General features: G+C 36.8%; 1 protein-coding gene across 1 annotated transcript in view; it reads right to left on the bottom strand.

The window, feature by feature from the left end:
- Window positions 1–24395, bottom strand: part of NCLN (nicalin) — a 336835-nt gene that overhangs the window by 311835 nt on the left and 605 nt on the right. The window lies entirely within an intron of this gene.

A 24395-nucleotide genomic window follows, 5' to 3' on the forward strand; every position in this document is an offset into this window, starting at 1 on the left:
ATTATCTTCTGTAACTTTTCTTTATACTCTTGTAATGCTATGCATCACCAAATGTTGCCAATCCCCGTAAGTTACATCTCCAACAGTAATTTACTACTCCTGGATATAACCTACTCAACTCTGCTAATGTATATAAATAGTTGTGCAACAGTTCCATACAAAAATACAAAATGTTATCAATCTTATTGCTCTCACTGGCATTGTACAGATCCATTCCCAATCTGCAGGAGTTCCTTCTCCAAGACTTTCCCAACCATTTCCTAATTTTTTTCCTTCTTCATCCCCATTACTTCTCTTAATTTAAAATACCCTGAACAGCATGCATCTTTCTAGATAGCTTATATGTCCCTCTAGTATCTCCTTCACCCACTTAACTAGCCTCAGACAATTGTTTTGTTTTAATTTAACACAGTTTAACTGTTGCACTTGTCTCAAAGCCTAATAACCCAAACACTGTCCCCAAAACAAGTTAAACTTTTCTTTCCCTTTCTCCCATGGCAGGATTTAATTCCCCTGTATTAACTGTTCTCAGTATTTCATATTAATATGCTTCTGCTTTTACCTCTATGCCGCAGTCCTAACTTCTGAATCACCACCCCGAGCTCCTACTAGAAGTAAATCCTGCCACCACTTCTTTTAACGCACAACACTAAAATAACTTACTCACACAAATTCATGTCTTCTTTTCTTTAAGCAAGGGGAATTTTATATGTCTTCTGCCACATTTCGCCAAGCCATTTATAACGGATATTCAGGTATCCATGGGGTCTTTACCACTACAACTTGCTTGGCCATAAATGTAAGTTGTCTCTCGTCAATGCAAGTGTTTATATCTGGCATCAAAAGCCTCCTTGTTTCTTGTGCTACAAGACCTTGTCCCATATTACGTAAGGTTTATGTCCCCCTATCACTCATTCAGTTCTTGGGTTGTGCTGCTGTCTGCTTGGTGGGTGGGGACCACAAAGACTGCCCCAAGTATAACAGATAACGGCCACATGCCAACTCAAAATATGTACCCTTTCATCCAGCTCAATGTTCAATAATTGCTATTTTTTCAAGATAGTTCTTACCATCTTACCATCATTGGCTTCTTCTTAGTTATACTCAAGAAATTTTCATAGGTATCCATCAGCCAAGTTCCTCGTTATTTTATCATTCTTCCTCATACAGCAGGAAAATCCTACTCCAGCTTCTATATTTCCACTAAAATTTACTGAAATCGCTTTAGTCTTGGGCAAGTTCACTTTACAGCCAGCTACTATGCCATACCGAACAAGGTCTCAAAAGACAGCCTCATCTTCTCTGCTAGGAAAGACAGGGTTAATAAATCATATGCATAAAAAGCTATCTTAAACTTCTTCTTATCCTAGCGTACTCCCCTTATCCTTAAACCCCCAATCATTAACACCAATGGTTTGGGATAGTGAGCAAATAGTAGCAGGAAAGTGGACAGCCCAGTCTTTTCTCTCATGACAAATTAAAAATCACAGATAGGTTACAGGACAGCTATACTGAAGCCTTTGCTCTATGTTATTTCCTTTATAACGATCATAAAGGAGCCAAGAAGCCCAAGTATTCCGAAACCCTGAAAGAGGAATGGCCACTCAATCCTGTTGAAAGCCTTTTCTGCATCTAATAAAACTATTGCTAACTGCGTAGACTACAGCTTTGCATCTTGCAGTTATAGCAGATTTTGTATTGTATTATCAAAAGTTCTCCTATCGTGAAAAAAACACACACTGATCATCATAGAATGACCCTGGTCATGTCCTCTTACCAGAATGTTCAAATACTTTTGTAATCATGAACAAGGGAGTTTAGGGGGTCAGGTCCCTCTTTTGCTACAACAGTAATTACCCCCACTTTCCAGTTTCCAAGAACGAAGAACTTTATAAGTCCTTAACACAGCATTAAACATTTTTGTCCACTTAGTGCTGCCCACCTGGTTTTCACACTTCTACAGCTATCACATTCCTATCTGTGGATTTATTATTCCATTTTTAACTGCCTGCCAAACATCTTGTTCTGTAATCTACATATCAACTACCTTTCCTCATCTTCTGTTATGGTGGGAAAGTGTAAATCCCCTTAAATAATTTCTGATCTGTCCCTCTATAACCCTAGCTTCAAGCTTCCTTTTATATGGGATAATATAAATGACTTAAATACATCTAGTACGTCTCATGGAGTACATGGTAGTTCCCCTGTATTACTCTCAACTCAGAATCATCCATTCCACTTTTTGCCCTGCAACCAACACCTTATTAATGCCAAAGTATTTGTCAAATATAGTTCTTTAACTGCTACTCCTTACTTTCATCATCTGCTTTTTGTATCACTCTTTTCAGTTTCCTCATCCGATACTCTTCTTCTGCATCCAGACACACCCCATCTTTAAAACTCTCTTACACTCTTATTGTGCATCTGGATAATCATATTCCCTCCAACCATAAAACCCACATCCTTTTCCAAAATAAATCACATCACTTTAAGCCATTTATTTATTCTTTTTATTGACCAGGTTAGTCCCACTAGGCCACTAGCCTCTCGCCCCTTTTGGCATGTACCTTTCCAAGCACCTGCAGCAATTAGAGAAACCACAAAGGTTCCTCACAAGGAAAATTCAAGCACTTCAGCATCTTTCCGATATGGATCAGCTGAAATCACTGTCACTTTATTCTGTTTCATACAGATTACTCAGATGATCTCTGTCTTACGCCTGTAGGACAATCTCTCACTCTGCTTTATTGGAAATACTGCATATCTGCAAGTCAAATGGCACACTAGTTACTCGCTCTAAAGACCTTAATCTGGTATGTGACATTAATAGAACCTGCTGGAGGGACAGACTTGTCTCGCAGACATTACCACACCTTTGGAACAGATTCCCATTTCATGTCAAACAGAACACCTCACTGGCCCTCTTGTAACACAACCTGGACAACTGAATGGATAACTGTACATTCACCCCAGGGATTCCACCTGTGCCTCTCTTGGACAGGGGCAATAGGTGCCAACCGTGGAAACAAGGGTAACTTGACTAGGCTTGTAAAGGCCCTAGGGCCTTTAGCCTAGTAACTTCCTACGATCCTATGACCCAAGGTGATAGTACTAGGGGATATTTGACCAGTGTACCAGGGAACTTCCACTACTCGTCATTGTTGCAAGTGTGCGCAGAGGCAGCCCAGCGTAACAAGGAGGTAGATGGAGACAGAAGGAGATTTTGGAGGAGAGAAAAAATTGAAGGAGAAAGCAAAAAGACCAAATTAATACTATCTGCACCAAAAACACAACCAACTGACTTCAAAATATACTCTAAAATAACACAGAAATAGAACTGGTTCCACATACCAAACTGCTAGGGGTAACTATAGGTAAAAACTTTCATTCAATCTCCACATACACAATACTACTAAAAAAACTAAAGCACTATCGACATAAGAATTTTATGGGCACAGCCACCAAAAGAACATTAGCCACTACATATTTACTACCTTCCTTACCATATGGTGCACCTATATTAACTAACCTTCAATCTACTACAAAAAAATTAAACTAGAATCAGGTTAGAATAAAATTGCCAAATTTGCTACAGGATCCCATTTCTATTACCTCCACTGTACTTCTCTTACATCCCTTAACGGACTAAAATCCCCCCCCCCCCACACAACTCACCTATCCACAACTCACAATCACCCATAAAAATTATCTATAACTTCGAATATGTCCTGCCATAATTTACTCCAAAACATATATACCCAACCAAGCTCTATGTTCTAAAACTGAACTTCTCCTAGCACTTCATAAACCAAACAGTCTTTATATTACTATTCAATAACCAAATAATGGAATGCACTACCCCTTGAACCACCTTAACCTCAAAAAGTTCAACTTCAAACTACAGGAACACCTATTACTGTCAAATACTTGTCCCTGTTCAAATCCTAGCTAATTTTATTTCTCCATCACTCTGTACCTAACTCTTCAGTCCACTTTTACTTTCGCTCATCCTCCTACCATCCATTTTCTTGCATTTGAGTTTTCCCTCCCCCACCATTTTTTCAACCCTTTCTACCATGTTTTTTACCTATTACATACTTTTCTTCTTGTAAGCCTCTATCCAAAAATAACTACATCTCCTAAAAACTTTACTTACTTTTTCCTCCCCAACTCTTTACTAATCTTCTCTCCCTCTAATATGTTACTGCAGTTTAGAGGACTAAATGTCACTTCCACGCTTTTCTCTCTGTAAAAAAACTTTCCTGCTGCAACTTTCCTATTTAATCTATCTGAAGAAACCTCCACTTCACATGTATAAACATATGTCTAAATACAAATAGGAAAACCTCTGTATCAATATAAAAAGATACTGCGCATTTCAAGCATTCATGCTAAATATTATACAAATGCACCTCTACGTGTTGTTTTAGCTATGATATTATTCTGAAGCTTCTTTTCGTGACAATTCTTATGCATTACTGTTTAAAGTGTCTCATTATTGTTAGAATTACTTTGTATGTTTTTTCTGCATATTGTTTTGGAACTTGATGAGAATTCTTATACATTATTGTTTAAAATTACTTTTGTATGTTTTCTCTCTCTCATTATATATATATATATATATATATATATATATATATATATATATATATATATATATTTATATATAGATAGATAGATAGTTTGGAGCTTTTCTCTCTGGACCTCTGCTGAAAATGGGTTTCCTACTCAGTCAGACTCTTCCATAACCAAATATCAAATAAATAAATAAATTCAAAAGGGAAAAAAAGAATTCTACTGGTAAAAGGGTAAAAGACAAAAAAAAGAACATTTAAAAGGGACAGGTCAAAAGAAAATGGATGAAAAGAACACATACAGCTAAAAACTGGGCCTTGGTATAATGGTTAAAGTGTTGGACTCAGACAAAAGGCAGTGTTTAATTCTCACCTTTGGAAAGGAAACTGGTTAGGCTTAGAATAGCTTATTAAAGAAAGCTAGCCCTGTAATTAGTTATGAATTTGTGAAGCGATGAATCTAAGGAAAAAGAAAAATAAAACTTTTAGAGTGCTTTCTGTAAATGTGAATAGTATTAAGAATACAGTAAAAAGAATAGAAATTTTGGAGTGGTGTAATACATGTCATGTAGATGTAATATTAGAAGACAAGATTTTCAGCAACTGAAGAAAGATTACAAACAAAAACTATGAGGAGGAAAGAATCTTGAATTTGGGAAATGACAGATGTTCTGGAACAGCCATATTATAGATGACTACAGTAAAGATGTCAAATGTAACTATCAAAAAATGGGAAGATTAATCAGTCTAGATTTGAAATGGAAAAAACAAGTATACAGAAATTTTAACATTGTATGCATATACTAACTTTAAAGACAGGAAAAAGCTTACTTCATCAGATTTTAGACTATGTAGTGATAAACATGAATATTCTAATAACAGGAGACTGTGATTTTAGAAGCAAGCATAAAAGAAAAGAAACGATATAAGAAAAATGTCATAAGATGTGGTAAGTTAAAACGTTTGGACAAAAATTCATGGACTTACAAAAGAGGTACACACAGAACTGAAATAGATTATAGTATCAGAATGTTTAGTTATAAGGGAAGGGGAAGTAGTTGAAACAGGATTTACTGATCATCTTGAAATATGGCCACAGATAAAAGAAAACAAGGAATATAATACATTAAAATAGGCAAAGAAAGATTGAGAGAGAAAGCAAGGAATGAAGAAGGAAAAAAGATTAACGTTCTGGAAAGATCATACTACTATGAGAAAATTTTATAAAAATTGGTCTGAATAGTGGGTGATATTTAAGGAAAAAAGTTTTTTTTTTTTTTTTTTTTTTTACAGTGGCCATATGATGCAAGAAAAGTAGAATAAGAAAATATAACAGTGCATTGGAAGATTTAGAACATAATGACAAAGTACCTCCACGAAGAAAAAAGTGATATGCAAAAATCAAGAAAAACATACAAGAATTGTTATACAAGCAAAGATTTTTTTTTTACAAGGAAAACTCAGGAAAAGATTAAGAATAGTATAGTACAATATGTACAAGAAATGTTTAAAGAAAAAAGGTGGTCGTGAAAAAAAGCGTGGAAAGTAAAAAAGTTAAAAGAAAAAGAATACAAAAGTTAGAAAAGATTTCTTTAAAATGAGCTAGATAATATATTTAGACAATTAAATATAGATTCGGCTGTAGGACCATATGGAATAGGGCATGAAACATAAAAATGTAAGGGGATTGGCAAAATAATTTATATATATATATATATATATATATATATATATATATATATACATATATATATATATATATATTTTATATATATATATATATATATATATATATATATATATATATATATATATACATACACATACACACAAACACACACACGCGCGCACACACTTTTTCAAATTAATTGTTAAATGAAGATTTTATGTATATTTTTTTTTTATTTCACAATTGTTGATCGGGTTGGTCCAACTGGGCCAGAAGCCTATTGTCAGTAGAGACCCAAGGAGAAAAGCTCTAGTATAACACATACAAATTTGATAACAGATTTGAGATCAACAATGCAATATCAATTAAAGAAAGAAATACAAAGTAAACAACTGCAGAACCAAATAGTTAACAAAAAAGCAAAGCATGTACATAGTAGGCAGAAAGTATAAATAAATGTATTTATGTATAAAGAAGTATGTAGTGGAATACTTAAATTCATATGGAAGATAGAAGAAAATTTAAAAAAATGGAGACCAATAAATGATTACAAGATCTTTATAAAAATACAAAACAGATTTGAAACTAAAATGAGAAATATTGTGAAAAATACTGTATATGTTATAAAGGGCAAAGGTTGTCAAGAATTATTAATAACAGATAAATGGTGGATGATCTTATGAACAGAAAAGAAGCAAAAATTATGATAGCAGACCTTAAGGCATATGACAATTGGACATGAAATTGTATGGCTAAATAAAGAGTATATTACAAGTGATAAAGTTAGGAAATTATTACTATAAGCAGACATGCATACATTAAAAAATTCTTGGAAATGGCTGGTTAAGCCAAAAGGTACATATGAAGAGTGGTGTAAGACAGGGATGTCCAATGGGTTGTATATTCTCTCCATTAGTTATGAATGTGACAGTATGTGAAATAAATTACAAATGTTTTAGAGGTGGGGTATACAACACCTGAAAGGTTAAGAATTCCAGTTATGTTAACATATGCAGAAGGCATAATAATAATTGCAAAAAAAAATTTGGATGAAGCAATAATTTTCACAAATGAGTGTTTAGAGATGATAGGGATAGCTTTAAATAAAGAGAAAAGCAAAGGTTTATATGGAGTAGTAAAGACTGGGGGTACATCTTGTACAATGAATTAAATTTCTGTGTTGGGTATAAAATTTGGGAATAAAGATTTAAATAGAATTCAATGGGAAAACACAACAGAAGAAAAAGCAAACATGTCTTTTCTGAAGAACGTACAAGTTATTCAGAAAAAAGGCTTGTGTGATAAATTCAGTACTGATGGGAGAAACAGCATACTTAGCAAGTGTACTTCTGTTGCCAACACTGTTTGAAAAGGAATTATTACATATATGTTTTCATTTATATGGGTTTTTAGATTTAACCCATTAAAACAGGAGTTTTATGTAGAAAAGGAGGGAGGGTTAGAGTCAATTAACACACAGTACAAACCATTAAAGTGGATAAATGAAAAAGATGAGAGATTAGTAGTAAAACTGATAACATTTTGGGGGGTGTGATAAAAAAGAGAGAGTAAGAGAGAAAATTAAATATATAAATTAAGAAATAAAATCTTACCAAGAAAAAAAACATTTTTGTGGAAAATGGAAACGGATAGAAAAGTATGGTACAAGAATGTAATGACAACATTACTATGTAAAAATCATGGTGAAGTCTAAACAGATGAGAAAAAATAAAGCAATAAAAATAAGACGCAAATGGCACAATCAGAATGTAGAATAGATAAAATTGCCACTAAAAGTAAATATGCCATATAAAAAGAAAAGTGGCAGAATAGGTTTACATCAATAAAAAGTTATTTTATGTTATATGGAATGAAAAAAAAAATGAAATTATGTTTAAAGGTGAATGGACATCAGTAACAGTATTAAGTAATATCATATGGTGGTTATGGAAAAAGAAGTTGGGGTCTGTGAAGATAGTTGAATACTGCCAGCCTAGCCAGATATAATTTTATAGAGAATTATGTCATTTGTAAATATTAAACGTAAGCCACAGGCTTGTTGTCTTAAATGGAAAAAAATGTAACAACAGTGCACTCGTCTGACCAAATAAAGCATGTTGTGACCCTTTGATCTAAAGTCGGCTCTGGTCTGCCTAGGTGAAGGAATTCTTGCTATTGTTTTAAGGCCAGAATTTGCATTCAGAAATTTCCTTTATTGCTCTGGTTTCTGCCCAGAGGTGAAGAATTAAACGTAGTTTCTGTTAGTCTGAAGAAAGATATAATGTGAACCTGGAATGTGATTTTAAAAACAGAATCAGAGAGCATTAAGCATTTTTGTCTTGACCATCCAACTCATCAGCACTCTGCCTTTGCTCTATATGCAAGCTTATCTTAGATGTTTTCTTAGTCTAAACTTTCTAGTTTCTAGCTATTTCCAAGTGTTATTCTGTGATGTCAGAACTGTACTACTGAATTATTTTAAGTAATTCTCTGTGATCTCTGAACTCTTGACTGGCACTGTGTAGTAAAAAGTATTGTCTTGTGTTTTTTATTACTTATTAAATATTTTAAAACCTTTCAACTGTGGCTGTTTTGTGCAGAGATAATTTAAGCTCTAGAGTACACTGCATGTATATAGTGATCCTGTACCAAATCACTCTAATCAGCCTTGACCGTTTAGTCGCACTTACCAATTGGATACTAATATTGCACAGTAATAATTGGACACCCTTTTAAGGGCTTTTGAGTATCTGATAAATATTACTGGGTGGTGGCAGCTGATACTACCATACAGTCTGGGAAAAGGGGGCTGAAGAACCTGTGGCAGCCTTCCCCAAAGTGTTTGTGTGGTTATATAAACTCTTTACAAAGTGTGCGTGTGTGAGCAAGAGAGCTACACGGGCAGGGACACGAAGCACTGGTTGGACAGAAAGGGTGCTCGAGGTATTAGCTTGTCCACTAGGCTGAGATCTGGACCTACAGCTGTGCCAGTGGAGAGTCTTATTGGCGACCTGGAGAGCAAGGGAGCAACCAGCCCCGGACTAACTGTGATCTCTGCGTGCCCTCAAGGGAAATTGCACTTTACTGTATTTGTTATCCTTTCCTCCTATATGAGATGCCCCCCACTGGTGTTAGTGGTGAGGACTGAGGCTCCTTGATTGCTGGGCCAGGGCACGGGCATTACAGGGTCTAATAAGGATACAAATGAATCATGATTGTATAGGAAACTGAGAATAAGTGTTTGTAGATATGTTTTTTGTAAATAAGAGTTTTGCATTTAAATAAAGGACCCCTACTTGTTAGAAGTGCTTGTTCCATTTCTAGCGCAGTGGCAGCTGGGAGAGCATCACTCAAGGAAATCTAAAATGGTGGACAGCAAAGAGGTGAACACCAGTGCAGTATCAGAGGTTTTACAAGAGTCTAAGGAGCTGTTTCAGCAGCATTTGTTTGTTTCATCGGAAGCAAATGTTCAAAACAATTGTGGAGATGATGTTACAACACTCCAGTCGGGAGGGTTAGAGGATATTTTGGGTGAATGATTGTTGCAGAGCGAGAAAGTGGAAAAGATGTTTCATGCGGTGAAATTATGAACAAAATAATAATATTGGAAGACGTAAGATTTTTGAAATAAGAAGAGAGATGAGAAAAAAGAAACTTTGGGGAGAAGATACAATATGGAACCTAGCAAAGGCACTATGTTCAGGCATTGCTGTACTTTGTAAATTAGTGAAAATATTGAACATAACATTGGCAACGATGGGAAGACCAACTATTGTAGATCTCAGATGGCATAATCAGTTATAACTATAGCACTGTATGCCTGTGTTACAAGTACCTAAAGGAACATTTCAAATAATTTTGGATTTAGTAATTAATATTAATATACTATAACAGGAGATTTTAATTGTAATTTGAGAGGAAAAAAGAAGACCAGACATAAGAACATTTCTGAAGTTATAAAATGTGGCAATTTAAAGATCTGAAATAAATTTGTGGACATTAGTTGAGGTGTATAAAAGACAGAAACAGATAATTTTACTACATCACAAGATTTAAATATAGCTATAGGAGAGACACTTGTAACAGACTTTTCAGATCACTCAGTCACAGAAATACAAAAAAATAATGAGTCTCAGACTGGGAAAAGGAAAAAAAATAAATGAGAAATTATGGGATGAAAATGGGAAAAAATAAGTATGCATTCAAGGAAAGATCATATTTCCACTTGAGTTTGTTATAAAAACCTGGTCTCAGGAGTGGTTAGCTTTGAAAGAAAAATATAAAAAAATGTTTGTTAGAATGGCATTAAGGTTAATAAAAGCAGAAAAAAAAGAATTATAAAACAATGTGTATGGATGCATTAAAGGATATGGAAAGGAACAATGGACAAGAGAAAATTATGTAACAGAACAGAGAATTTATTACGAGTCGATAGGAAATTAGCAACGATATTGTTTATAGGGTAAAAGAAGAAGAGGCATCAGCTTATTTAAGTAGCATAGTTAAGCAGAATACTTCTATAATGAGAGAAATGAAAGATGATAGGAGGAGAGGTAAGGAGATCTTGGGAACAACTTATGAATATCATAATAAAGTAAAAGAAAGTGTTTCAAGAGAGTACAAAAAATAATAGCATAAAAAAATGACAGAATAAGAAAAAAAAGGAACTGGAAAAGAGATTTCCATATATGAATTAGATAGGTACTCGTACAAGTTGATATACAGTCAGTTTCAGGATCAGATGGAATAGAATACCAATTTTATAAGAATTTTATGGTTTGGCAGAAAAAAATAGCTCGAGAGTTATGAGCAGTTAAAAGGAAGGTTTAATGTATTAAGATTTATGCAGTAGTATACTTAAATTTGTATGGAAAAAGGAAAATAAAACTTGAAAATCGGAGACGTATAGTATTGAACAAAACAGACTAATATCTTTATGAAAATATTTAAGAACAGAATGGAAAGTAAAACTAACAATATTATGGAAGATAACACATAGTTTAAAGGGAAAAGTTAAAAATTATTATTCATAGTAAGGAAATTGTGGATGATACTATAAACATGATGAGACCAAGATCAAAACAGGAGATTTAAATAAAGCTTCTGATGCAGTACATTAACTTTTGTGGACAATTATGGAACAGTGTAACATTAGTAAGAAAATAAAAATGTATGTTTTTCAGCATATAATAAAAATAAGAATTTTAGTGAATGGATATTTAAGTAAAGAAACAGATATAGAGAGCAGCATACATCAGGGATGTCTTACGAGTAGTATATTATTTGCATTAGTTATTAATGTGTTAGAGATGCAAATTTGTGTGAAAAGTGCCACTTGTGTTACTAATGAAGGGATAAAAATTCCACCATGTTTAATTATGCAGATGATATACTGATTATGACAAGCAGTCTGGTTGAAATAAGCTGTATGTTAAATACATCAATGTTTAAATACAATAGGCATGACTTTAAAGGACTGGGTGATGTAGTAAAGACAGGAGGAGTATCTTTCTCAATGAAAAATCTCTGTGATAGGAATAAGACTTGGGGGTAAAAATGCAAGCAAGGAACATCGGAATAGGATACAAGATGAAAGAGAGTTTGCAAGCAAGGAACATCGGAATAGGATACAAGATGAAAGAGAGTTTTACTCTTTCGGAAAACATACAAGCTCCTGTTTAATACAAAGGTTTACTTGATTAATTCAGTTATACTGGAAAATAATTCATATTTAGCTAGGGTCTGTATGTTGGCACTAATCTGCAAAAAAAGAAATACAAGTAATGTTTTTCTTTTATATGGTGTTCAAAGTTGAGTCCAGTAAACTGAAGAGTCTTGGGCATGGGCAAGGACAATTGAGGTTTAGGATTAATAAACCCAACTATGTTGCTTCTTTGCATGTGTGTAATGTTTTGTTTTGGATAAACAAAATGAGTAGTAGTCAATTTAGTAAAGCACAAATATAATAGTCATTGGGGCACATTAAAAAAATTCAAAGAAAAAAAATCCTTTATGGAAAATAAAATCTGAAGAAATAGAAAATGAGGAAAACGTGATAAAAAATATCATGATACAATATTATGTTAATCCTTGGGCTAAGCTAATAAAATTAAAAAGGTAAAAACTATAAAAGTATGAAAAGAAAGGTGTAATAAGCAAGTAGAATGCCAAGATTTTTTATGGCGATTAGTCATCATCTTCTTTCGGCTGTTCCTGTTAGGGGTCACCACAGCGGATCATCCATTTCTATTTCTTCGGTCTTCTGCATCTTGCTCTGTCACACCAACTACCCAGATGCCCTCTCTCACCACATCCATAAACCTTATCTTAGGCCTTCCTCTTACCTGGCAGCTCCATCCTTAGCATCCTTTTCCCAATATACCCAGCATCCCTCCTCAGCACATGTCCAAACCAACGCAATCTCACCTCTCTTGCTTTGTCTCCAAACTGTCCAACCTGAGCTGACCCTCTAATATACTTATTCCTAATCCTGTCCACCCTCGTCACACCCAGTGCATATCTTAACATCTTTAACTCTGCCACATCCAGCTCTAACTCCTGCCTTTTTGTCAGTGCCACTGTCGCCAACCCGTATAACATAGCTGGTCTCATTACCCTATTGTAGACCTTCCCTTTCACTCTTACTGGTACTCGTCTGTCACAAATCACTCCTGACACTCTTCTTCACCCATTCCATCCTGCCTGTACTCCCTTCTTCACCTCTCTTCCACACTCACCATTACTCTGAACTATTGATCCCAAGTATTTAAACTCATCCACCTTCGCCACCTTTACTCCTTGCATCCTCACCATTCCTCTATCCTCCCTCTCATTCACACACATATATTCTGTCTTAGTCCTGCTGACCATCATTCCTCTTCTCTCTAGAGCATATTTCCATCTCTCCAGGGTCATCTCCACATGTTCCCTACTCTCACTATAGATCACAATGTCATCTGCAAACATCATAGTCCACGGGGAATCCTGTATGACCTCGTCTGTCAACCTGTCCATCATCAATGCAAATAAGAAAGGGCTCAGAGCTGATCCTGGATGTAATCCCACCTCCACCTTAAAAGCATACTTCACTCCCACCGCAGACCTCACCGCTGTCACACTACCCTCGTACATATCCTGTACCACTCTTACATACTTCTCTGACACTCCCGACTTTCTCATACAATACGACAACTCCTCTCTAGGCACCCTGCCATATGCTTTCTCCAAGTCTACAAAAACACAATGCAACTCCTTCTGACCTTCTCTGTACTTCTCCATCAACACTCTCAAAGCAAACATTGCATCTGTAGTGCTCTTTCCCGGCATGAAACCATACTGCTGATCACTAATCATCACGTCCCTTCTTAACCTAGCTTCCACTACTCTTTCCCATAACTTCATGCTGTGACTGATCAGTTTAATCCCTCTGTATTTACTACAGCCCTGCACATCACCCTTATTCTTAAAAATCAGTACCAAAACACTTCTCCATTCCTCAGGCATCCTCTCACTTTCTAAGATTTCATTAAACAGTCTGGTTAAAAACTACACTGCCATTTTACCCAAACACCTCCATGCTTCCACAGGTATGTCATCTGGACCAACAGTCTTTCCATTCTTCATCCTCTTCATAGCTAGCCTTACTTCCTCCTTGCTAATCCATTGTACTTCATGATTCACTATCCCCACATCATCCAACCTTCTCTCCCTCTCCTTCTCTTCATTCAGCTCCTCAAAGTACTCTTTCCATCTCCTCAACACACTCTCCTTGCTTGTGAGTATGTTTCCCTCATTATCCTTTATCACCTTTACCTGCTGCACATCTTTCTTAGCTCGGTCCCTCTGTCTAGCCAATCGGTACAGCTCCTTTTCTCCCTCCTTAGTGTCCAACCTTTCATACAACTCTTCATATGCCTTATCCTTCGCCACCTCTCTCTTTGCCATGCACCTCATCTCCTTATACTCCTGTCTACTTTCTTCTTCTCTCTGACAATCCCACTTCTTTGCCAACCTCTTTATCTGTATACTCTCCTGTACTTCCTCATTCCACCACCATGTCTCCTGGTCTTCCTTCCTCTGTCCAGATGTCATACCAAGCAGCTTTCTAGCCGTCTCCCTTACTAGCTCTGCTGTAAATAAATAAAAATATCAGTAAAGGGAAATATGCCATATAAATGAAATTCAGTGAGTCTGTATATATTGTAGTAAATAAACTACGCAAGTTTTCTTACAATGTACATGGTTTACAAAACTGAAGGAAAATTTCTGTAAAGAAAATTTCCTTGAAAATATAAAGAAGGTAAATAAAATAAATATGGATATGATTACGTAAAGATATTAATACCCATGAAAATATCTATTGATTCAAAAATCTTATCTATTTTGCTATGTTGTGGGGATCATTTGAAATGAAAGGCTAAATGAAATCATATTTAAAGTTAAATACAGTCTTAGCAGTAATTTTAAGGAAAATCAGATGGTGGCTGTGAAAAAGGAGAGGTGACCAAACAAGATAAAGACAGAAGTTTAACTCAATAATGAAAAGTAAGATTATCTATGATTGTATAACAATATCAGAAAGGAATGGAAATTTGTAAACTGCATAAATTTATAAATACACAAGTTTGTAAATAGTATGGACATTCTCTTTTCTACTTACATATAGCCAACATGTAAATTTGTGACCTGTTTTGTATATATTAAATGTAGGCCATGTGTTTCTTCATGCCTATGTATGCTTTCTGGAAGCTGTGTTTTTCAAAACAACTTTGGGTACCTTAAAAACTGCAATCATATACTATGTTTCTCATATTTTATGTTTTGCTATGTTAACATGGAGCTTCTCTCACTGGGTGACCACTGAAAATGGGTTTTATCCAGTCAGGCAAAGTGTGTGTGTGTGTGTCTCTATTTACACACACACACAAACACACTATCTTCCATCTTCTCTCACCAACGTTGCTCTCCTTTACCTGCTCCTTCAGGTCCTCAGTTTCTGCTTTTACTATCTCTTTAACCCCATGTTTAGCCTGCAGTCCTTCCCTGTTCATGTTCTCCAAAAATCTTGAATCCTTTATCTTAACATTATTTTTTTTCTTTTTGCAACAGATATCCAGGAAATCTCTAATACCTGAGGAAAGCTCTATAATTCAAATTTAGGACAGACCCCACATCGATCAGTCTAATCATGTACATATGCTCACTAGTTACAAACATTTTAACAATCCCTGACCATTTATTCCATTTTAGGCTGTAATACCAGTTTCCCCACTTCCTTTATATACCATCCATGGGTCATTAAGACCCATATGTCTACCCAGTATTTAGTGTTCCTCGCTAACCAAATCAGCTTTCTATCCTTTCCATTATACTCTCTCTCTCAAAACTACCATATTCCAATCCCTGCAATTAGAGCCCCACCAAAATATACTGCACTCAACAATAACATTTCCACAAAACTATTTTTTGCATTCTGTGTTATGTACAATGCCATGAGCATTAGCTTTATCCCTCATGTATCTACCTCACCTTCAAATGCACCCTCCTCCTCCTCTCGTGTTAGTGTACAATTACATGGGATTACACCACCTCTTCTTTTCTCCTTGGTAATATGAATGCATAAATAACCTATACGAATGCATTAATAATCTATATCCCCCTACAGGCTAATTTACTGTGCTCAGTATCACCCAAATAGGTTTCTTGCAACACTGCTATTTAAACCCTCTCCTTCACAATATTAAACAATCTTTCCCTCTTACCCAGGTTTGTGAGCCCATTTACACTTCATGAAAAAAATGTTATTGTCATTTATATATCACTTCAGTTAGCTGTTCACTACTTTGTGCATTTAGAAGTATTTTTCCAGCACTTAATTTAATACAGACTTTATTCTGCTTCTACTCAATATCATGTTCTGGTTTCTGCCATATTTCCAAAATGATGGCACCTAACCTACTTTACTGTCCACTACTCTGTGCATTTAGAAGTATTTTTCTACAGTTTAACTTAATACAGACTTTATTCTGCTTCTACTCAATATGTTCTGGTTTCTGCCATATTTCCAAAATGATGGCACCTAACCTACTTTACTGTCACTTCATCTGATGTGTATAAAAAAGATACACTTGTTTTGGCTAATAGGATCATGTAATCTTTTGTAAATTGTTTTCTTAACTATGTACAAAGCACTAACTTTTCAAGATAACAGCAACTGCCCTATAATAAAAATGAAAAAGCTTCAAAGGATACAGACAACAAAACTTGACTGCAAAACCCTTTGCCACAGAGCTGTCCACTCAAACAAATCTTGTTAAACCAAAAAATAAAACAAAATAAAAAGAACAATACTTCTCCACAGGAAAATAGTTTTAGCTCTTTCATTCACTGAATCTTGAACTTCATCAGAAACTAAAAAAGCCACATACTTCCATTTAAATACAACAGGAAATGACAAACTTAAAACATGCAATGAAGTACTTTAATATTATATACACATATACATACACACACACCTTAATTTGACTTCTGTTAAGCTTAAATAGACAGTTGAGACAAATACAGTTTTAGAAAATCTTCTATTTTAATACATTTTTTTAAACACAGTCTCATTAATACCTGGTGGAAAATCCGCTCTAAGAAACACTTGCCACTTTAACCCCTGTTTTTCCAAATAGTTAAATGAATCAACAAATAACTTAGATCAGCTGCATTTGTCTCAAATGTCTCTTAGGTTTAAAATAAGTCAAATGAAGGTGTGTATTTTTTAAAACTACGTCACTGGATGTTTTAAAAGTTCAAAATTTCCTGTTGTATTTAGATGGAATTATATGGCTCTTTTTTAAATTTAGTTTCTGATGAAGTTCAAGACTAAATGAATAAAAGTGCTTAAACTAATTTTCCTGTGGAGCAGTATTCTTTTAATTTTTTGGTTTAACAAGATTTGTTTGTGTGGACAGCTGTGTGGCTAAAGGTTATGCAGTCAACTCCACTACAACAGCTGCTGGACTAAATGTCCCTGTCAACCCCCCACCCCAAGATTTGAGAGTTTACACTGGCATTGCTTTCAAAGATATTTGGCCAGACCTGCTCCTCTCTTCATGGCTTTTGTACCACCAATCACATCTTACCAACGTTTTCCATAATTATCAGCAGTATACACCTTTCGCGGGGGAAACTAGCGCAATGTTTCTTCTCTCTAGTGCATTGTTTTAACTACGTTTGTCAGTGAAATCCCTTCCTAGCCTCTACCAATACCTTGCTTTAAGCTACTGTTCCTTGTCAATATATTAAGCTGTCCAGTTGACATTGCACTGTCATCAGTAGTTCCTAGTATTTTCCTTATTAACATCTACAAAGGGTCTTACCCATCTCTGCCATCTCACAGCACCTTCATGAACTGCACTGGTTATCAGCTTGCTTCCTTACAAAAGGATTCTTGCACCAATCTTACCCTTTCCCTACTGTCACTTATTTTTCTGTACTTCCCTTTCTATGTTTTTCTATAGTCCTTTAGACTATGTGCTCAAAACTCAATTCGTCTCCTCCCTTGAGCTTGATCCAACGTATGTAGCTCCTCCACCATTATGCCCCATTCCCTCAAGCTTTTACTATAATAAAGTTTCAGTGCCTCTCTCTTACTAACTTCTCTCCCATACTGTCTATCTTTCCTTTGTTCAAAACCTTGTGCGCTTCCAACTTGTGTTTTGGTATGTGTTTTACTGTTTCTCTGTCCACCTCATACCTTTATTAATGTCCCTGGTACCTTTCCTATCACATTACAACATGGCAGACAAGAACTTCTCCAGTGAATAGAACTTATCTGTTGAACCAATAAAATTAAACCTCTCCTCCAGAAAGGAAAATTATGGTAAGGTGTGTAGTCACCTGAAAGACAACATCACAGCTCTACTATTTCATATGCTATATGGCTCCTAGTCAAAGACCTGAACTTCAAATAATATCTCATGTCCGTAAAATTACCTTAAAAACCTCTTTCACCCTCTTTGCTGGAAGACTGTCAAAAATCCACCTCCTATAATCCATGATCCTTTTCTCCCGCTACCCATAACCTACAAACACCCCATAATAAACTACAGTCAACAAAAACATCACTCATCGTGCTATTGCCTAAAATGTGAAACACTATCACTGCATGTATAGGACATTACCACCTAAGTCCATTTTTTTTTTACTAACTAAAATATCACCTTTTGCAAGCAGTACACTATAAATGCACAGAAGTACAAAAATATACAAAAGCTAAAAATGCAGCTGGCCCAGATGCCAATAAACTCAGTTGCTAGAGAACGTCACCCTTCTCTCCTCTCTGTCTGTCCCTCAAGATATAGCTGAAACTGGCTCACATCCAACTATCACACAAGACCATGTCCTAAAAGCACTACTGAAGTTAAAAAGACTTCATTGATGGGTCCTGACAATATTCCTGGATGCAACTAAAGAGCATGAAGCACAGCTTATCCACCCCCAAAAAAAACACTGTTCTCAGCTTCCTTACAGGTTCTGATCAAGCAAAGGGAGAACATATATACAGCGAACCCCCTGCATAAGGGAGGACCTTGCATAGAACAATACAAGTACATGCCCATAAGTCTGACCAGTCTTAGAAGCAAAGACATGGAAAGACTAATCATGGAACTAATCAGCAAGGACATAGGTAATCTCCAAACATTGGACCCATCTCTGTTTGGATTAGTCAAACTGAGATCATGCTTGCTTAACGTGGTGGACTTTTCTGAAAAGGTCACAAAAGCTATGGGTGAAGGTAAAATGGAACACACCACATACCTTCACTTGGTCAAAGCTTTTGAAATAATGCCCCAGTAAGGCATAGTAGAAAAAAATGGAATAAACCCATTTGTCTCCTGGTGGATTGCCAAATGGCTCACAGATGGGATGCAGGAAATTAAATGAGGAGAAGTTTCCCCAGACAAATACCAGTCACCAGCTGTGTCAACCAATATTCTGTGCTGGGATCTCTTCTTTAGCATCTACTTTCCTGAAGTAAAAAAAACAAATACCAAAGGAATTTGGCTGACTAAGTTTGCAGATTACAGCAAGCTCGAAGCAGTAACTGAATCCCCAAATTTAACCATCCTGTAGAAATCTGTCCCAAATAAATATCTGGTGCCAAAGTCATTGACTGAAACTAAATGTCAAAAATGCATTACTATATCCTTTGTGAAGTCATCTACACCACTGACACTACGGCCCTTAAGAGTTGACTCTGTTATTTGGGAACGTCTGTGGAGAGTGACCTAACTTTCAACCAACATGTGTCCATCATCATAACAAGTCCTTCCACCCTGCACAGCTTATAAACAAATGGATTGTGTCTACATTTAGGGATGTCATTGTCCCCCATAATGTTTCCTTTGGCATCTATATGCCCAGAAACCTAACAACCAGAACACCCACAGAGATACCTTACTAAAAGGCTACAAAGCCTAAAAATAAATATCTCCTACAGGGACCAACTCAAAGCCCTATCACTATACTTGGTATCCTACAGACTGCTAAGGGGGTAACCTGCACCTGGCATACAAGACTTCCTCTGACCCCAATACTGATAGATTAACTGCACATCCGCAAGTCAAACGACATCAAAAACACACAGACCAGGGCTCCAAACCTATTTTAAAACAAACAGAAAGGTTGGGAGGGACATGTATACATCTCAAAGAATACTGCTGCTCTGGAACAGACTCCCCATCTAGGTAAAACAAAGTTCATCCAGGTCCATACTTAAAAGCAACCTGGATCTATGAATGGGAATTTACCCAAGGACTAGACCAGGGCTTTAAACCTGTTTTGCAACAAACAGAAAGGTTGGGAGGGACATGTATACATCTCAAAGAATACTGCTGCTCTGGAATGGACTCCTCATCTAGGTAAAACAAAGTTCAAGTCCATATTTAAATGCAGCCTGGATCTATGAATGGGAATTTTCCCCAGCGACTGTCCCCTGCACTACTAATGGACAGAGGCAGCTCCTAAATGCTTTATCCCATTCATGGGTCCCCTCAAATTATCTATGGTAAGATCTGAGTTATCAACCACGGGAAACGCAAGGTTAATCTGTTCTTACAACTCTCCTGGATAACTCTAACCTCAGTATATTTAACCACATCTTACTCAACGGGCACCATCATACTCAAATCGATACCTTCATTTGTTTTGTAACTTGCTTTTCATTATTTAAATGTATTTACTTTTATATAACATTATGTTAAAGTGACCTCTAAAGACTGTATTGCTAATTGTACTACTGCTGATTGTGAATGCTACTAGAATTTCCTTGTATTATTGTAACTTTTACAATATTTGTATTTCTTATGGCAGGAGCTTTTCTCCCTGGGCCTTCGCTGAAAAAGGACTTGTGTCCAGACTTCCCAGTAAATAAATGTAACATAAATAAACAACAATAAAAGAAATAATTTAAAATAAAATATTTTAAATAAATACATAATCAACCTAACAGTGGTGGTGCTGCAGTAGCTTTGTCGCCTCACAGTAAGACGCTGTCCGGTTCGATTCTCAGCTAGAGCGTCTTCTGTGTGGAGACATGCGTGAATGGGCATACCTTTGTTGAAGGTTGTGTGTCAGGGCTGGTAACTCGGCACGTAAAAATCAACTATCAATCATTAGCGGATCGGAGTTCCGCTGTGGCGACCCCCAACCAGGAAAAGCCAAAAGACACAACAACAACATAATCAAACCAACACCAAATGGGATATGTTCATTCAAGCAAAAAAAGGGAAACTGGCTATGTTTAAAATGGCCCACAAGGACAGCTAGCTTAGTACTTACCTAGGAGCAAATACTTCTACAATAAGGGACCATCTAACAGCTAATTCCCAGCCTGCTGAATCCTACACTAAGGCACTGTACGAGCACATCTACTCATGCATGAATCGTGCCATCCCAAATAGAACCAAGGTGCTCTCATCAAAAAAAAAAAGGAAGCCAATCTGGTGGTCCCCTGCCATAAACAAACTTTACAACAAAAGGAAGAAATTGTTGCAGAAAAGAGGAAAATTCCAGGATGCAAAAAACTCCCTTACAAGCCTCAGTAAGAAACTGAGATCCCTCATAAAATCCTCCAAAGCTAGTTACGAAAATAAAATTACCAAAGATTCCAAAGACAACCACAAGGCATTCTATAACTATGTCAAGAATCTAAATGGCAATGCTCAGATCTGCTGTGAGCTAAAACATAATGGCATTAAATATACTGATCCCAAGGATATTGCCAATATCCTGGCAGATCGATTAAGTGCCAACTTCATCCCCCTCTCACCCCCTAAAGGGCCCATCTCAATACCGAAAGATTGCCAAATTCCGGTAATAATGGCCACACAGGTAAAAAACACACTCTCCAAAGCTAAGAATACAGCATCCATGGGACCAGATGACATCCCGGGCTGTGTAATGCATGAACTACAAAATGAACTGGCACCTCACCTAAGTGTCATGTTGAATCCTAGCCTCACCTCAGGTTTCGTGCCCACTGAGTGGCGCACAGCTACAGTTATCCCACTCCACAAGGGGGGATCCACCTTGGATCCTGGAAACTATCGTCCCATCAGTCTGACAAGCCTCATCTGCAAGGCCATGGAGCGTATTTTCATGGAACTTATAAACAAAGTTTATTGGCAACCTTCAAACAGTGGACCCCACCCAGTTTGGGTTCGTGAAGGGCCGATCTGGTCTCCTGAACCTGACTTCTTCGAATCAGTCTCCAGAGCCATGGACAAGGGTAAGGTGGTCCACACAGCCTATCTAGACCTTGCCAAGGCCTTTGACACCATCTCCCACTCTGGAATCATAGATAAACTAACTAAACTGGGCATTAATTGCTACGTCACCCAATGGATTGCTAACTGGCTTACTGAAAGAACTCACACTGTAAAAGTAGCCGACTCCAAATCCAGCCCCAGACAAGTGGAGTACCTCAGGGTTCAGTCCTGGGACCACTCTTGTTTGACATCTACTTCTCTGAAGTACAGGCCAACACTAAGAGACTCTGGCTAACAAAGTTCGCAGATGACTGCAAACTGGGAGCCATTATTGAATCCCTAAATGATGTGGATACTCTACAAAAGGGCCTTACAGAAACAGATGCTTGGTGCCAGAGCCATGGGCTCAAGCTCAATGCCAAGAAATATATAGTTATCCCCTTTGGGAAAAAACATGTATCCGTGAATTACCATATAGGTGGCAGTACACTAAACACCGAAAGTGTGATAAGAGACTTAGGGACACAGGTGGACAGTGGTCTCACCTTCGATAACCACATCGCCACAACAGTCAGGAAATACTTCTATGTGGCACACCTCATCACTAAGGGCTTTTCATCCAGAAAAAAGGAGGTCATTGTCCCACTGTGTTCATCCCTCATTAGACCCATTATAGAATACAATGCCCAGTTTGGTATGTACCTCTCAAGGCATCTGCAACAACTGGAAAGGCCGCAGAAATACCTCACTAAAAGAATCACAGGCCTAAAGCAGATGCCATATGCTGACTGCCTTAAAAAACTCCACTCTGTCGCATATCGTCTACTCAGAGACGATCTCTGCTTAACATACAAGGCCATGTCAAACCCAGAGCTGTTGGACATGCTCCACTTAAAGAAATACCAATCCATCAGAGCCACACACTCCAGGGATCTAAACCTTGTCATCACAATAAACAAAACATGCTGGAGGGATAGGTTCCTGACCCACAGACTCTCCAGACTCTGGAAGAGATTGCCCATACATGTCAAGCAGAGTGCTTCTCTGGCCCTCTTCAAAAGGAACCTTGATGATTGGATGGGAAAAGGGAAATTCACCCCGGGGATCATGTCAGTTGCCCTGCTAGACAGGGGTCCAGGGAAGTAAATAGTGTGGGAAGAAATAGCCACGGAATTGTTATGGCTAGGCTTGTATAGACCCTAGGGCTGATAGCCTAGTACCAACCTATGAACCACCTCTGCTTGTACTATTAACATACATAAATAAAAGGTGATTGGGGGTTGGATGGATTCAATCCCCACCCCTGTAGGTCAAATAAATTATTAGCTCACAACTCCTTTGTCTCCTTAACTCGCCCTCACTCCCACCTTCTACTCTCAAACTCTAAGTTAAACCTAAGTAGATATGCGCTTACATATTTTGTAAACAAATGAATAGCTCTCAACCATACCTCTCAGTGCAAGAAATTTGGACAAAGACTGACAAAATGGGAGACAAAGGCCCAAAAAATAGGGTCATATTTTAAATATCACTCTTATAAACTTAGAAAGTTGCTATAGTAACAGGGTTTGTTTTAACATACATTTTCTGAAGGATGTGAAGTCTGAAACTCAAACGTATGTAATTTAGTGACTTTAGTCCTCCGATTATCCCAGTAATTTGTCAGAAAAACAGAGACTTTATGAGGAACATACCAAAAATATAAGCCAAAAATGTGGACATTCTGCAAAGATCTGTACAGTTGAGAGGTAAGTCTCAACACATAGCTTAACCATGTAAAAATTACGTTCTCACTACTTTGTTAAAGACTATACAGCAATTGTCAACAGTGTAAACTGTAAAACATGCTAGCGGTATGTATTCCTAATTCATTTCTGCGACCGTACGTGTTACTATTTTTTTTCCTTCTTCATCTACTAAATCCAGGGCTCAACCAGGAAAAAAAATGTCCACGGGCAATGGTTACCTGCAGCAAATAAAGGGAAGTCTTGCACAAGTAGGATAATCATTACTCAAGCTCTTTACTTATAGTAAGTAAGCAAAGAGACACTTTTCAGTGGCATAATTACCAGTCACGCTATTCACTTCATTACAAGTGACAAGCAAGATGACGTTTGAGTGGCAAGAAACAATACTAAAGTTGTTGCTTGAAGTGTCCTACTCACGCCGCCAATCCAACGAGGCACGCTTGGAAAAAAAACAGAAATGCATTAAGTGTGCCTCGTGTCTTAGTGAAGTTTTAACATAGAATTAGGGTCATACTTTAAGATTTAAGGTTAATGCTTTTGGTGGGGTTTAAGGAGAGACTTTTAGTGTACTGTTAAGGTCAGAGTTTGAGAAGCGAAAAAAGATTGGTTTATTTTACTATTTGGGAACTTGATTACTCGTATAACG

Source organism: Protopterus annectens, chromosome 13.part0 (assembly GCF_019279795.1).
Source record: "Protopterus annectens isolate FY-2018-M chromosome 13.part0, PAN1.0, whole genome shotgun sequence".
NCBI lineage: Eukaryota > Metazoa > Chordata > Ceratodontiformes > Protopteridae > Protopterus > Protopterus annectens.